Source organism: Xenopus tropicalis, chromosome 8, assembly GCF_000004195.4.
Source record: "Xenopus tropicalis strain Nigerian chromosome 8, UCB_Xtro_10.0, whole genome shotgun sequence".
Taxonomy (NCBI): domain Eukaryota; kingdom Metazoa; phylum Chordata; class Amphibia; order Anura; family Pipidae; genus Xenopus; species Xenopus tropicalis.
In genome coordinates, this window is record NC_030684.2 from 27,803,212 (window position 1) to 27,816,788 (window position 13,577).

General features: G+C 40.0%; 1 protein-coding gene across 2 annotated transcripts in view; it reads right to left on the reverse strand.

The window, feature by feature from the left end:
* The window catches only part of mapkap1 (MAPK associated protein 1), a 103,389-nt gene extending 90,581 nt beyond the window's left edge, over positions 1 to 12,808 (reverse strand). The window contains exon 1 of one of the 2 annotated variants that reach the window (XM_012967840.3): positions 12,731 to 12,808. The gene's annotated coding sequence lies outside the window, so the exon portion shown is untranslated. Of the gene's footprint in view, positions 1 to 12,676 lie in introns of both variants that reach the window. The other variant, NM_001100206.1, reaches the window with a different exon arrangement.
* Between the last annotated feature and the right edge of the window lie 769 nt (positions 12,809 to 13,577).

Below are 13,577 nucleotides of genomic sequence, written 5' to 3' on the forward strand. Positions count from 1 at the left end.
TAAAAAGTTGCGGCAATTAATCACCCCGTGTATCTTAGCCCTAACCCTTACTTCTTGGACAAAATCACTGCATGGCAAAACAGGTTGAATTTGAAGTTGTGCCACATTTTTGAATAAACCCTGTATACAGGATGAGGCGGCATACACAATACAATCTACTTTTTGTTGACCTTTGATATTAGCCTGATTTTGTCACCTATATTCTAGGCCAAATTAGGCTGATCCAATCATTTGGCCTCCAAGGCAATGATTAGATCATAATGAGGCCCAAGGGGATTTTCAAGGCTGACCAATTGTTAGGGTTGCCAGCTGATGGGGACTGGAGCTGCATGAGTTAACCAATGGTCTAGTTTGACACACTACTGCTGAGCCAATCAGCACTCTGCATTGGTTTTTTAAACCCTCAGTTAACTTGGGCTAATTGCCAGATCAATTTGATTAGCAGTGAAAGTGTATGTTCCTGTGAAGTGCTTGGCTTGTTAAATACAGATTTAGTATCTAACTAGTGTAGGTCCTAGGCTTGTTATTAGGCAATTCCTGATTGTGTTTTCCCTGGCACAGTGTTATGTGCCTGCTTACTTGGTTTAGACCTGGCCTGTGACAACCTGCTTTGTATTCTCTCTGTCTCACTTTACTAGCAGCTACCTTGCTGCAGCCGCACTTGTACTGGGCATGAGTCCGCTTCCTCCACACTGCTGCCGAAGAGCGCTATGTTTACAAGCGGTACAGCTGCTATTGTTAAGCCAGCTTGCCATCCTGGATGCTTCATTCCTTCCCTCCTGCGCTCTCTGTATACATAGTGTAAAGGAGCAAAGAGAATTACATTGTAGCCCTCAACCACTGGGATCCCTTTGTGAACATAAGAACATAACATCAATAGATATCTGGCCAATGTTTCAGCTATATATCTATTGGGGAAGTTGTCAGGGACAGACAAGCTGCCAACTCGATCTGAAGAGGCTGAGTAGGCAGTGTAAAGGGGCTTGTCAGGAAAACGCCACTCACAGACGCGCTTGACACCGGGACGGGGTACAAGGGGGTTACACGCAGTCACCTTTCACACAGGTTAGACTAACATCAAGCACCCCCAAACACACCACCGCCCCAAATACAACTATTCGCTGCCACTATCTATCATTAACAGACGATAGAAACCTAGTTACTCAAATATATCACACCCAAACTTTCCTACTGCAGTGAGGGATAGTTCTACAACTTCCACACACACACCAACAGCCACGGTTAATTTACATATACACTGCCCTACTGACAGTCCCCTAGCTAATAGCATGCACACAGCCAAACAACTAGTACACCTCTAGGTCTGAGCAGTCATAAAAGGTACATGGGAATTGATATAGAGCCGAAGGGCAGAACTTATTAAATTTTATATTTAATATTACAAGAGTAAACAGTGCATTAAAAGGATATTACAAAAGAGACATGTACAAACAGTAAATAAAATAAAAGGGGATAAAAACACAGAGAAATCCTATGTACGTTACTGAATATTCTTGTGCCCTCCGGAGGCCGGAGTTTAGAAACAGTGAACTCACAATCCAAAAAAGAACATGGATGCCCCAAAATATGAGTTAACTGGCACCTGGGTCTGTGCCCTTTTTTATCCTACTCCTGGGACCCTCCCTCATTACTGTGTTCATGAGGAGGGAGTGCCCAGGGGTGTGTCACAGGACCCCCCCTGTAGAGAGCTGTACTTCTCCTGCCCGTTTCTGGTCATATAATATTGGTACTCGCCAGTACCCAATATTATTATGACAATAGGGGCTTGTCTTAACCCATATGGGGGCGATCAAAATGATACCAAACATGGGGGGTGTCCCAGTCCCCCAGAATCCATCCTTCCTCACGGATGGGTACTGTTTGGTATCATTGGGAAGCATGGGGCCTCCTCATAAATCCTATGTGATTTATGAGGATGTGGACCCTAAAGCAGCGGAGATATGGATCCATTTCTATAATCCATATTTTCTGATAGCTGCACCCCCCCCTGCTGCTCTAGGCCCCCAGTTGGCCTCTTTGATCCCAGATCAAAGAAAGCAATAGCCCCAGGTTCCCCGCCCACCAAATGGCTGGATACGGATAGTCTGCTCCCTCCGCTGGAGTTGCCCTCTTCCTGCAGCCCCTAAATGCATATTTAATTAAGGGTCTCTGCAGGAGACCAGATGGGGCTAGAGATTAACCCTTTGCCAGGTCATGGCCATATGGTGCCTGGCATGACAGAGCTGTTTGGCTTAAATTCAATTTTAGTTTGGTGTAAACCAGGGGTGGCCAATACGTCAATCACGGTCTACCAGTTGATCCCTGTAAATTTCTGGTAGACAGCATCTTAACCAGGGATTGCGGAAATGCGGCGCATCTAATGGGAATGCGCACATTCAGGGCGTCTTAGGGGGAATGTGTATGGTGCGCCTAAAAGGAAAAGCGCGCCTAGAACTGTGTTGCTACAATGCTACATGGCTACACACAGTAAGTAGCAGTGCAACTTACTCACCCTACACCTGCCTTTATATTGAATAAATTTAGCTTGTGATAAACACTGTCATGTTTATAAAACTGGTAGCAGAGCCCACTATTACTGATATTTTTTCTTGTGGCTTGCACAGTGCCATAGATGGCGTGCTATTTTTATCATGGCAGATCTCGCAACAGTGGCCAGGAGGCAAGAGTAGATCACAGAAGGATAAAGTCTGAGCACCCCTGGTGTAAACACTTTTATTCTTTGACAATTTGCAATTGGTTTTCGTTTTATATGGTTTTTCAGTTTTTTAGCTTTTTGTTTACCAGCTCTCTAGTTTGGAATTTCTGCAGATATCTGCCTGCTAGGGTTGAATTTAACCTAGCAACTAGGCAGTGGTTTGAAAGATAGACAGGAATATGAATAAGAGTGTATCTGTATAAAAGATAAGTAATAAAAAGTAACAACAGTAATAAAATTGTAAGCTCACAGAACAATCGTTTTTGGATTCTGGGGTCTCTGACCCCCATTTGAAATCTGTAAATATGTGGAAGGCAAATAATTTAAAAACTATAAAAAAAAAAATTGACCAACTGCAGTTGCTACAAATGGGAAATTCTATAACATAAAAATGTTAATGTAAAAGGTGAACCGCCCCTTCAAATCTACCCCTATACAGCCAGCCTAAAACAGATAGCAACAGTAGTTAAGATTATTGTTATTAAGTGCAGTACAATAGTAGATAGATGAACAAAAGAGGGATAAATAGATTAAAGGCAGAACAATAAACTGATATGCTGCAGCTGCAAAGGTAAAGTAATAGCCTGCCATGTGGAGAAACAGCTAGAATAATAAAAGTAGATAGTTACATAGTGTTGACTAACTGTAGATATTAGTACAGGTATCGGACCCCTTATCCGGAAACCCGTTATCCAGAAAGCTCCGAATTACGGAAAGCCCGTCTCCCATAGACTCCATTATAAGCAAATAATTCAGAATTTTAAAACTGATTTCCTTTTTTTATGTAGAAATAAAACAGAACCTTGTAATTGATCTCAACTAAGATATAAATAATCCTTATTGGATGCAAAACAATCCCATTGGGTTTAATTAATGTTTTATTAATTCTTTAGTAGACTTAAGGTGTGGAGATCTAAATTATGGAAAGACCCCTTATCCGGAATACCCTTGGTCCCGAGCATTCTGGATAATGGGTCCTATACCTGTATCACAATAGCCTTGGATACTATGCTTGTTCAAGAACTCATCCAGGCCCCTCTTATAGAATCTGTCATTACAACATCACTAGGAAGGGCATTCCCCAACCTCACTGCTCTCACCGTGAAAAACCACCTTCGCTGCTTCAAATGAAAGGACTGTTCCTCTAATCTAAAGGGGTGGCCTCTGGTGTGTTGATCATTTTTATTGGATAAAACACCCCCTATATGTCTATAATCCCCTCTAATGTACTTGCACAGAGTGATCATGTCCCTTCGCAAGCGTCTTTTTTCCAGGCAGATAAATAGAATTATCAACAGACACATGTTGTTCACTATAAGGCCAAGAAGTACCATTTTTCACTAGGTCGGTGTAGGTAGTTACATTATCAAGGTACAATGTCTGTGTGTTTTTATTATAGTTTCTAGAATGTTAATAGCACAGGCGTATAATCCGGCAAAGTTTTGTAGCGACACAATGAATGTCAGACAATTAAGAGCAAGTCCCCGCCATTAAGAGCTTGCAATCAACATGTTATATTGCATGGCTAACAAAGACTGCAGGAGCAGGAGATAAACGCTCCTCACCCTTTATGCTAATGCAGCCATCTTAGCATTAATAATCACATCCACCTTTCATTATTGCTATTATATCTGTCGCTGGGGCCTTGGCTTTCACATGGCGGAGAAGCTAAAAGCTTTACAAATGTGCGAGAGTGCTGTGTGTATCCATCTGGTTTAATAGATGCAGCAGTGAGGTGAGACAGCGCCTCGGCTTAAAATCTTCTCTACAGCCTTAATTAACAGCAGGGACGTCACAATTTCTCTTTCCGCGTAAATTCTCTGGGGTGTTTTAATAAACAATAAGCACACAGGCTTTTGTCTAGTTGCTGATGATGTGATTGCGGTATATTCTGTGTCAGTGGAAGCAATTAAGCGTGTAGTACGTGCAAAGAACAATTCTTTCTTAGAATATTTGTGTAATGATATTTTGGGTCACAGTTTACAACTCTTTGGGTCACAGCAAATGGAACAAGAGGGTATTTTGATTTCTGCTACCTGTTGTGAATGCTTCCTATAGATTAGAATTATATATATACACCCACAGACACATACAGTGGATATGAAAAGTCTACACACCCCTGGTAAAATGTCAGGTTCCTGTGCTGTACAAAAATGAGACAAAGATAAATCATTTCAGAACTTTTTCCACCTTTAATGTGACCTATAAACTGTACCACTCAATTGAAAAACAAACTGAAATCTTTTAGGTGGAGGGAAGAAAACCAAAAAAACTAAAATAATGTGGTTGCATAAGTGTGCACACCCTTAAACTAATACTTTGTTGAAGCACCTTTTGATTTTATTACAGCACTCAGTCTTTTTGGGTATGAGTATGTAGACTTTTTATATCCACTGTATATGTTTATATATATACCCAGACTGGCAATTTGTGAATTTAGACAAATGTGGTGGGGCTGCTGTAAGATGCCATAGACAGTCACTATTTATTGGGTTGGTGGGGGACTATTTGGGCCTCAGTGTACTTTTTTGAATCCCAGTCCTGGCCCAATATACCCTCACACAGTGCTTCTCAGTACATATGCAGCCCCTGTTTCTTTTTTCATTTATTCACACTATAGTTTTCCATTGTTTTGGTCTAGAAATAGCATTGGAGTCACTGTAGAAGAGATGAGCTTAAGGAGCCACAGGTGTGAAATGCTCTTCATGACATTCTCTATAAGGTTTGAGCCTAATTTTTTAGGGGACTTGAGGTGAAATTACTCAGATTAATTAATCAGATTTTAGAATAAGTTTAAATGTTTGTTATTGTCTCCAAGGCATAGTGGCCACAAAATTTATATTCTGCCATATAAATACCAATTCCTACCAGTGTTGACTGAGTTTCCTAGGGCCCACCTTAGAACTTGACACACTGGGCTCACAGCAATTAGATATAGATAATACTAAATGCCTAAGGATTTTATGTAGCCCCGTGGTTGAAATAAGAATGAGCTGATTGGAATTCTCTAGGGTCTGGCCCCACCATGCGATGGAATGGTACGCTGATATGCCAGTTCAACACTGGCAAGAAGCAGCACAATAATCCATCAAGAGCTCCAATACAAATATCTTCAAATGTATGTAATTTTACTCTTCCCAAGCAATTATGTCTGTGTTTTTAAGAATTTATTGCTTCAGGGAATTGCTTCTGGAAACTGTTATTAGAAAACTGTGCCTGACTAGTAACGTTAACACTGTATAGTAATAGGAGCCAGAACTTAAAAGAAACGCTGACGCAGAAAAGCAGGAATGAGATGGAAAATCCCACTTTTGACAGATTTGTAATAAATCCACTTGTAGACGCACTTAGTTATGCGTAAAATAAGGAATGCACAATCAAAATGTCCAGAATGGACCCACACCTATAAAGTAACAGTGACAAAATTACACACACACCCCCCCCCCCCTGTTCCTTGTTCCTAATGATCTTCTGTCCAAAAGCATGGCAAATATAACGACCTATCACAAATGCTTACTACCATAGACTAACAAGTAGTATTGGCTACCAAGGCAATACTACTGGCCCAGTGCTCTGCCTGTCCTTAGCCCCCCCTTACCTGCCAATTGTACACAAGCCACCATTTCTTTTAAGGGCAGCCATAGGCCGCCCCCAGTCTCCGCCCCCTACCCCATCAGGATCGTGTGCATGCGCATCCTTGTACATCCCATACGGAGCACTGGGATCAGGACGCTCTGAAGTTTTGTGCGCGTCCAGTCCTCAGTGCTCCATATGTGAGATGCAGCTGGGAAGCATGCCGTCCCAAAGGCTATGCTGCCCTAGGCCTTGCCACAAAACCGGGTCTGTTTGCATGGTTCTATTTCTCCACTACAAGGTTATTGGACAAGCCACACATAGCAGGGTCCACAACTACATCCCACTACCTTGGTGCAGTAAGTGACAATCCTTAAAGGAACAGTTCAGTGTAAAAATTAAACTGGGTAAAATAGATAAGAGGAGAGAATACAGAAATAGAGTAATTAAGGTATAATTGTTATTTCTGTATCCTCTCCTCTTTTCACACTTTTGCTCATGAAGACTCATCCATTTACCCCAACGGATCTCAGTTTAAAGTCTTTTGAATGTTTTGACCTTTGCTTCCTTGGGTCTGGTAAGTGGGCACACTTACCGAACTGTGTCGGTGGAGGAGATTTATAGCAATGTGCACTTTGTGTATTGTATGGTGTGTTGCATGTCACACCTGGGGTCTGTTGTCCTTTAAAATGTATTACACTGTACATTTGTTTGTTTTCTTTTTAATGCACTTCCACTATATCTTTTATGAGTGCATTTGAAGCCAAGAGGTAGCTGCAAGCAAAATACTTTGTGGTTTGTAAAATTTCACTGAAGGGAGACAACTTATTGCGAGTATATTACACATTGGGTAAAAGAGATAGACTGCGCAAGATAAAAAATGTTTTCAATATAGTTAGTTGGCCAAAAATGTAATCTATTAAGGCTGAGTGAGCAGATTTGTAACATAATAGCCAGAACACTACTTCCTCCTTTACAGCTCTCTAATCTGTAAGCAGCCAGTAACCAATCAATGACTTGAAGGGGGGCCCATATGGGACATAACTCTTCAGTTAGTTTGCTTTTGAATCTGACCTGCCTGCTCACAAACTAGTTATGTACCATGTCCTAAAGTCACTGACTAACTAAGAGGCTAGAAAGCTGAAAGCAGGAAGTAGTGTACTGGCCATTATGTTTGAGATCTGCTCAATCCAGCTTTATAGATTACATTTTTGCCTAACTATATTACAAATATATTTTATTTTGCCCAGTTTCATTTTTACATTGAACTGTTCCTTTAAGGAATGAGCTAACCAAGAGGGGGCTTTAGACAAAACGATTATGGTTTTGGCCAGTCACTGCCACGGTATTTAGGGGGTCCATAATGGCTGATTTTTGTGATTCCCACATTTAGTGGTGAATGCTGCTGTGTTGGGTCTAGTAGCCTTGCGGGGGCTTTAGAGAAGAAGAGAACCTTAGCATAATCCAGCTCTGAGAAAACTCACCCAACATTAAATAGAAACTCAGCCTTATGTAATTCTGTTTTGATAATCTGTCTCTTACCGCCTGAAGGTAATGTGTACCCAGCCTTTACAATCTGCAGCAAAGCTCCAAACATTAGAAGCAATGACTAAATCCCCCTTCCATCTCTGTAGGAACGTTCTCTGTGCAGTTCATGGAAAAGAGTGTATCGTCTCATCAGACTAAGCTGACTCTACACTAAACTGTCTCTGTGGTACAGAGCAATCCGCATCTCTCCGAGGTGACTTGTTGACGATCTCATTAGCGCTCCCATTCTGCCTAATTAATCCTGATATTTTTCAAGTTATAATGAGGTGACTTTCTTAGCAAAAGAAAGGAGAGAGCAAATTATCTCCTTGAAATAAAGAACAAAACGATTAAATGTGAGCACAGTAATAGGCTCACTGCTTTGCTTAACTCCCGGTGTGCGCCGGCTCAAATACTGAACTTTGTATAATATCCAAGGGCTTATCATTTATTCATATTACTCTTGTACTTCTGAGCTTCAAACCGGCTCCTTGCTGAACATCAAATGATCTGTTCACTCCCTCCCAGACAAGGAGAATTAGAGAATTTTGTGATTCAGAAAAAGCATTTCTCAGTGCCAGCTTTACCACAGATCTGGGAGAGAAGCATATTTTCAATTAACTCAATAGCTTGTAAAACTTGGTACCATTAATGATTAAATGAGGCCTCAAACAAAGGGTCCTCACTAAGAAAAAGAAAATGTGACCCAAGGGTCTAAAGTTTGTCAGGGGCAGTACAGGTATGGGACCCGTTATCCAGAATGCTCGAGACCTGGTGTTTTCTGGATAAGGGGTCTTTCTGTAATTCGGATCTCCTACCTAAAGTCTGCTAAAAACATTATTTAAACAGTAATTAAACCCAATAGGATTGTTTTGTCTCCAATAAGGATGAATTAAAAATGCGAATTATTTTATTAAAATGGAGTCTATGGGAGATGGCCTTTCTGTAATTCAGAACTTTCTGGATAATGGGTTTCCGGATAAGGGGTCCGATACCTATATAACCCCTCGTTCAAAATAATTGCAATGAATAGGGCTTGTGATGAACATACTGTTTACCTATTGTTTTAGTAACAACAAATCTATGGTTTTAGTTAATGCTTGAATTAAACTGAGAAACAGGGAAATTTAAACTTCTCCATGTTTGGTCCATGCAAAGCAGATAATTAAATGACTAGTGACAGTCACATGCCCTGCACACCCTTTAGGTAAATAAATATACACAGGTGGTTTGCTTGTTGCTAATGTATATTAGTTAATCCCCTTGCAAAATGGACTCCTGCTTACAAAACAGTCACAACAAAGGCTAAAGAGAGAAGGGGTTAAAAACAGGTAATCTAATTATCTACCTTGCAGGAACCAAATATGAATGGTACAGGTATGGGATCCCTTATGCGGAAACCCATTTTCCAGAAAGTTCCGAATTGCAGAAAGGTCATATCCCATAGACCCCATTGTAATGAAATAATTCACATTTTTAAAAATGGTTTCCTTTTTTCTCTGTAATAATAAAGTATTCTTGTACTTGATCCCAACTAAGATATAATTACCCCTTATCGGGGGCAGAACAGCCCTATTGGGTTTATTTAATGGTTAAATGATTCCCTTTTCTCTGTAATAATAAAACAGTACCTGTACTTGATCCCAACTAAGATATAATTAACCCTTAGTGGAGGTAAAACAATCCTATTGGGTTTAATTACTATTTAAATAATTTTTTAGTAGACTTAAGGTTGGAGATCTGAATTACGGAAAGCCCCTTATCCGGAAAACCCCATGTCCCGAGCATTCTGGATAATGGGTCCCATACCTGTATTTACAAACGCAGTGCACTATACAATTTTTAGATGCAAATGCCATTCTTTTTTCCATTTAATTTCAGCATAATTGTGGTTGTACTGGTAGTTGTGCCAACTGTAAACTGCATCAAAAGAGTCTAAACAAACGCAAGTTGCACTTTTGTTTCTCCTTTATTCATGTGCAAGAAGCAGCGGACATATCACTTCTTGCACGTGGCATTAAATACCATTAGCATGGGATTCTTTTGGGCCACGTCTGTTGCACTTACTGATGATGTTCCCTTTGGGAACCCAGGAACTTCTGTCACATCCAAGGAGGCAGGAACTTCAGGGTTCCCCAGTGTCAACAGAAACACTTGTGCTTGATCAACAGAAGCAGCAGGATGGACCCAAAACTGCATGGTGCAAATATACAGAAGTACAAGGAGAAACAAGTACCGTATAAACTTGAGTACAAGCCGATCTGAATATAAGCCCAGGTACCTAATTTTACATCAGAAAACTGGAAAAACTTACTGACTCTAGTATAAGCCTAGGGTGGGAAATGCAGCAGCTACTGCTAAGTTTCAATAATCAAAACAAATACCAGTAAAATTACATTAATTGAGGCTGAGCGTATACTGTATATTATTTACTGTATGTGTTCAACTTAAAATAAATAAATAATTAACAGTATTCACCTGTATTTGCAATGCTGATCACATGATATGGATATACCTGATCAGTATTGCCAATACAAGTATAGGACCTGTTATCCAGAATGCTTGGGACCAAGGGTATTCCAGATAAGGGGTCTTTCTGTAATTTGTATCTCCATACCTTAAGTCTATATTAAATCAATAAAACATTAATTAATCCAATAGGATTGTTTTGTATCCAGTAAGGATTAATTATATCTTAGTTGGGATTAATTACAAGGTACTGTTTTATTATTACAGAGAAAAGGGAATCAGTTTTAAAATTCTGAACTATTTGATTAAAATGGAGTCTATGGGAGACAGGCTTTCCGTAATTCGGAGCTTTCTGGATAATGGGTTTCCGGATAAGGGATCCCATACCTGTATTGGTAAATACTATACTTAGGTACTAATTATAGGTAATTATTGATTGATTGAAGTTAAACACACGAGTTTAACTTCGATCAATTTTGATTAACTATAATAAGGATCTATACATATCTAGGGATAACTAGTACCTTGAAACTGCAGGGCTTAGATTAAAGGAACAGTAACACCAAAAAATGAAAGTGTATAAAAGTAACTAAAATATAATGTGCTGCTGCCCTGCACTGGTAAAAGTTGTGTGTTTACTTCAGAAAGTCTACTATAATTTATATAAATAAGCTGCTATGTAGCCATGGAGGCAGCCATTCAAAGGAGAAAAGGCACAGGCACATAGCAGATAACAGATAAAACACTATTGTATTCTACAGAACTTATCTGTTATCTGCTATGTAACCTGTGCCTTTTCTCCTTTTTTCCAGCTTGAATGGCTGCCCCCGTGGCTACACAGCAGCTTATTATATAAATTATAGTAGTGTTACTGTAGCAAACACACCAGTTTTACCAGTGCAGGGCAACAGTGCATTATATTTTTATTACTTTAAGAGCTCTGGCACATGGGGAAATTAGTCGCCCGCGACAAAACTCCATGTTCGCGGGCGACTAATCTCCCTGAGTTGTCATGACCCGCCATCCCACCAGCGAACATGTGAGTCGCCGGCGGGATGGCACACGCGGCGGCGCGATTTCCCGAAATCGGTGAAAAAGCCTCGCGAGTCTTTTTCGGCGATTTCAGGAAATCGCGCCGCCGCGTGTCCCATCCCGCCGGTGACTTACATGTTCGCCGGTGGGATGGCGGGTCATGGCAACTCGGGGAGATTAGTCGCCCGTGACAAGGGAGATTTGTCTCGGGCGACTAATCTCCCCGTGTGCCAGAGCCCTAAAGCTTTCATTTTTTTAGTGTTACTGTTCCTTTAACTGCAGGGGAAAGTGATGTCACTTCCGCCCAGGCGGGCAGAAGAGCGCACTATTAGTGGGGCTGGTGGGGTTGGAGGGAGAGGGAATTGCTGGCAGGGGGTCCCAGGAGAGAAGTGGGCAAGCAGGGGGCACGTGATGTCACTTCCGCCCAGGTGCGCAGAAGAGCGCACTATTAGGTAGCCTCGCGGGAGCGGGAATCGCTGGCAGGTCAGACTTTTGTATGTCCAAAAATGCGTATATTTCACCTGACCCAAGGGTGACTTTTTCAGCACATTTTGGGTGCTGAAAAACTCGGCTAATACTTGAGTATATACAGTATATACGGCATCAATAAGCCCAACATTTGCGCCTATTTCAATGCGACTGTACGTGCAGCAGTGTTTATACTTACACACTATGGAGGAGCTTCAATTTTGCAATTTTGCAATAACAAAGCCCAAAGATTTTTTAGTTATTTAACTAATAGGCAAAAAATTGTTTAGTACAAGCCCTATTTATTGCACTCATGCTGAACAAGTGGGTATTCTTATCCCAAACATATTCATATAAATATAAGCAGTAGTTCGGTGGGGGGGGGGGGGGGGCGAGGCACTTACAACAGACATATTTTTGGAAGGTATTCTTCCCCTTTAATACTGTATATTAAATGGTATCTACCATACCATATAAATACTGATTCCATTTATTCTCTCTAAAACCAAAAAGCGATGTATATTATTATAGCTGACTGAATGCAGTAAATAATCCCAGCCCGCCATTTGTATTTGTAAATAGAATGTTTAGGCTGAGCTGCTCCCATCAGAGCCCAGAGAGACAGCACAGTGTACCTAAATAGACTGCTCTGTTCTGATGAACTCTGTAGAGACTTCCTAATTCAAAGCCAGCAATAAGGCAGTTGCCATGGATACGTATACATGTTTATAAGCGGGGAAGTTCTGCACATTCAATGTTCAAGTTCTAATGTCACAACTGTTTGACAGAAAATAAACAGAGGCTGATTCCTGTTTCAATCGAGTATTGTTTACTATAAAGGCGATGTCAACCCTAACTTTTATATTATATCTAATGCCAAGGGCGCCTTACCCCAACCATAACCGCATATGTTCCGCTCCCTCTACTTGTTCCTACAACCCGCACCGTCTTATTATGTCTCTCGCCGTTTAGCCTGTCTCCCGGCGGCCATTCTGACGGATGACGTCATCGAGCGCGTCTGTGTTCCAAATGCGCATGCGTGCCTGACACCGCTTGAAAGAATTTTTTTTCAACAAGCTTTATTAAAAACGCCAAATATCGATAGCACTGCAGAACATCACTATTTCTTTATAGTAAGTGACTGTATAACATAAATGAATGGCTTTTATTAAGTAACCTTTATATTTTATTGATAGTTTTAAAGTGTATATCTAATAATGGCATGTAAAAGAAAACTTTATTTAAGCAAATCAAATAAATTGAATTCATTGAAATACAGTCTATTTTTTTTATTTCTTTATTTGGTCAAATGGTTATTTATTGTTTTAATATCGATCATTTTTTTTTATTTCAAGGGAAATCAATGTACTATTAATGCTTTACATAATGTGATTAATATGTACCCACCTCATTTCAATTAATATAAATTCATTTTATTTTTACCCCATTGTTCAATTATTTATTCATAATATCAAATATATTTCATTAATTTATTAATATATATATATATATATATAAATATGAGCATGTACAATAAATTAATGAAATATATTTGATATTATGAATAAATAATTAATAAAGGAGAACTAAACACTAAAAATGATTCTCTTTAGAAAAAAATAATTTTATATATTTATGGGACCTGTTATCCATAATGCTCGGAACCTTACTCAGTTTCAGTGAGAAGCTAATCCCCTGTTTTAAAGGGAAAGTTAATCCCCTTATTTTTTATGCCTTTCAAGGGGAAGTTTATACCCTGTTTTTTTTTTCTATTTCACATCTTAACAAGGGG